General features: G+C 45.0%; 1 long non-coding RNA gene across 1 annotated transcript; it reads left to right on the top strand.

The window, feature by feature from the left end:
- The first annotated feature begins 3,501 nt into the window (after positions 1-3,501).
- On the top strand, positions 3,502-3,695 carry LOC311586587. The gene is made up of 2 exons (XR_014775597.1): positions 3,502-3,537; positions 3,583-3,695. It is a non-coding gene; the product is annotated as an uncharacterized lncRNA (long non-coding RNA).
- Positions 3,696-3,983: the final 288 nt, after the last annotated feature.

Here is a 3,983-nt window from a genome sequence, read left to right as displayed (position 1 = left end):
TTTTTGGTATTCAGTTCATGGTCCTCTTCATGAAGGAAGTTTTCTCTAAACAAATCAGGGGACTGCAATGTTTCACTTGTGGTGACACAGCAGCACAGACACAGAGGACTTTCAAACCCCAGCTCTCGATGCTTGCTGTCCGTGTGTCCTCCAACCACTTCATTCCCAATACATCGCCTCATCTGTAAAATGGGCTGGAGGGATCAAGCCCCTGTGAGACCAACTTCAGTCAGCTTGGTGGGTGGTAGGCATAATAGCTTGTACCAAGATAGTAAACAGCGTGAGGCAGAGTAAAGTAAGCACGGGCCAAGTCACATTTATTTGCTTAAGTGTTAAAGAAAAAAAAACAAAAAACCAAAACCTGCCTATTCTGGCTTCTTCTTTTTATAGGCTGTATAGGTGTGATCTTTGAGTCTCCCTACTTTCCTACCTTGCTTATAAAATAATAGGAATCTTAGTGAGTGAAGCAAGATTGGGGTGAAGTTCAGTTGGCAGAGTGCTCACCTAGCAAGCACGAAGCTCCACCCTGGGACAAAATATACCAGGGGTGTGGCAAACACCTTAAAATCCCAGCTCTGCAGAAGGTGCAGGAAGAACATAATGGCAGGGTTATCCTTGCCTATATAGTGAGTTTGAGGCCTGTAGTGGAAGTTTTGGTTATGTGAACCTGTTTTTATTTCGATTCCAAGTGTGGGGTGTGAAACTGCCTGGTGAGAGGGCACGTGATCTTTGTCAGGTGGAAACTGACTGACTCATGCAAGGGAGCGTAGGTTTTTTGCCAGCCGAAAAGCATCCTGCTGCAGAGTCTGCGAGGGTATAAATAACAGCCCAGAGACAGAGAGAGAGATTGCCTTGAGTCGCTTTGCATCACTTGGCTTCATATGGATTTGCTTCTCTTCCTAGAGCGAAACACTCCTGAGAAAACTCCAAAAAGTCTGCAGCTGATTTGTTCCACAGTTGCTGTTTCTGTTTGTTGCTTGCCATTTGCTGCCTCTGTTTGCTGTTTGATTGGACCGCATAATCCTGATGATGAAGAGTGGAGTCGCCCCAAGGAACTGAGTCTATAAAGGTCTGCATCCTATGTCCCTACAAACCTTCTTTCTCTCCTACCTAGGGCTGATGTGTTGGAAGGAAGGTATAGTCATTAAGGAACCCCAAATAAAGTAGGTTTAAAAAAAAATTAAAGCCTACAGTGGCCAGCCTGGGACACATGAGATCCAGGAAGAAGAGAAGGAAGTAAGGTAGGGAAGAAAGCAGGGAGGGAGAGGGGGTTCTTTTTGTTCTAGAACAAATTACCAGCCATCCTCAAAGACCAGAATGCCTGGGCTCTTTGAAGCTCTTGCTGGCTTCTTACTGTGTGCCAGGAAACAGCTGAAGGAAGCCAGGCACCTGGCTTTAATAGACCCTTTGCTGGAGGCTGACCTGTACCACACGAGGGTGCCAGGACTCACAGGGAGGAGAGAAGGACCAGAAGACTTTGGAAGCTGCTGGAGACTTTGGTAGGAGCAGAATGTAACACCTCAGCTCCTTTGGCCAAAGCCTTTTCAATGAAGCTTATTTTTATGCAAACTTGAACAAACAGAGAATAACAGTTGCCTTTGCTGTGCTCCGTCCCAAACCACTCGATAAAAAAAAAAAGCCTCTTAAATAGCAAGGAGCCCTCAGACCTGAGACATTTTGGCTCTTCGGAGAGAAAGGTATTTCAGGTGACAGACCCCTACAGAGCCACAGGTTGACGTTCTTTACACCATTGCTGGGAGACGTAAAAGCAAGCAAACAAACAAACAATCCCCTGTGCAGCCCTCAGAAAAACAACCACACACAACAGTTCTTTGCAGTTTTTGGAGAGCGGTGGTGTTTCGGTTTCTAAGTACAAGGAGACGTGTGAGACTTCTAGTTAAAAATTGATCTGTTTCTCTTTGTGCAGACCCCCATGCGTGTGCACGTGCATGCACACACACACACACACACACACACACACACACACACTCAGAGGCACACACCTCATTTTCAATCAGTTCATTTACTCGTGTAGCTCCAGAAGTAGAATAAATTAACATTTTCCTGGCAGCCAAGTGGAGACATGTTCTGTCTAGAGATTACACAGATTAAATCATCAAATGCCATCCACCCCCTGATAAGTCGGAAAGATAGACAAGGAAATACAGATATGGCTGTCTCGGCCCCAGCAGGGAACTGCCGATTTTTGCCTCAGGAGCATCTGGGGCCACAGAAAAGGGCCCCTGAGCTCCCGCTTTTTTTTTTTTTCCTCCTCCCAGGAAAATCACTTCTCCCATCTAATTGACATTGTACTGAGAAAAACACATTTTTGGGAAATGTGATTTGTTTTTAACTCATGACTCAGAAAGCCCAGGGTTGTTTGAGAGCTGCTAACTTCATTTTGTTCTTATTAGTGTTTAACTAAGTAAATTCTCAAAACAGCTTCTTGAATCTAAAGTTTAAGCACCTCAGCTCCAAGCCTCAGCAAACCACATTTGAGTCCCACGTTAAAAGCTTGGGGTCCGTAGGGACTCAAACTGCATGAACTCCTATGAAGGCCAGCTTTGTTCTCTGCACCCTTGGAATCCTCATCCAGGGCAAGGCACATCATCGCTTGCTCCAGGTGGGTCATGTAAACAGGGAGCGATGTCACCCAACTCAGCAGTTTCCACTAGATATGCCAGGAAGCAGAGTTCCGGATCCGAACATTCCTTCTCTGCTCTTCCTTCATCCATCAAAGCATCTTCAGAAAGCATGGCACCACGCTGCCTTAAGACTTGTCGGAAGTCCAAGGCTTGATTCACTGGGGGAGAGAGAAGGCTTGTAAGCTTTTTATTGTGGTGAACTATAGACTACACAAAATGGTTTCTGACTGCATGATTTGGTGTCATTCGTTACACTCCCAGGTGTGTGATCTTCCTTGTTTTCTACTTTCCAAAGTCTTTAGTCACACACACACACACACAATTTAGTGACATTAATTACATTCCCAGGTGTCTGGCCTTCCTTGTTTTCGAGTTTCAGAGGTCTTTAGTGTGTTGCAAAAGAACGGGACCCACTAGGTAATACAGCCCATTTCTTTCCTGGCCTAGTGCCTGATGGCCTCCAGTTTCATTTCCTGTCCTGTAAACTTCTTCATCCTAGATCAGTAGAGCCACGATACCTGTCCCTTTGTAACAGGTTTGTCTCACTTAAAATGTCTTCAAGGACCACGCATCTGTTAGAGCGTGTATCCAAACATCGTTCCTTTTGAAGGCTGAATAGTATTCCAGCTCTCACGCTCACAAATTAATTTGACCACTCTTCCACCTGTGGACACTTGGGGGTTGCTTCCACGCCGTGAGTATTGCAAAGGATGATGCTATTAATATTTATGCACAAACACCTGTTTTGAATCTCTGCTTTCAGTTTCTTTTGGGAGGTGTGATCCGAGGGGGAGCTTTGTTGAATACTATGGCAACTACACAAGGGTTCCAGTGCCTACACAACAGGGTATGCATTAGCCATTGTGCTCCAGAGAAATGTGTGTGTGTGTGTGTGTGTGTGTAAACAACAGGGTATGCATTAGCCATTGTGCTCCAGGGAAACGTGTGTGTGTGTGTGTGTGTGTGTGTGTGTAAACAACAGGGTATGCATTAGCCATTGTGCTCCAGGGAAACATGTGTGTGTGTGTGTGTGTGTGTGTGTGTGTGTGTGTGTGTGTTTCTAGGATCTGGTCAGGGGACCTAGTCTTAAGAAGTCACACAAGGCAATCTAGGAAACAAGGAAGCGTGTCACAATTTTATTCCACTCAAAAGCTCCGAGACCCAACAGTCTCACCATCCATGACTAGGAAAAGAGAGTGGGAAATTGAGGGTTTGGAACTCATGGGGGACACTGAGGCAGACTGTTCTTTTGGGTAAGTGATTTCTAAGAAGAATTATTGCCTCAAAAATAAAAAAATAAAAAAAAATAAAGAAATAAAATGAGCAACAAGTAAATGA

The sequence above is a fragment of the Acomys minous genome, assembly GCF_964271855.1.
Source record: "Acomys minous genome assembly, chromosome: 16".
Lineage (NCBI taxonomy): Eukaryota > Metazoa > Chordata > Mammalia > Rodentia > Muridae > Acomys > Acomys minous.
Note: the sequence above shows the minus strand (reverse complement) of the source record. Positions and strands in the feature narration are given on the sequence as shown.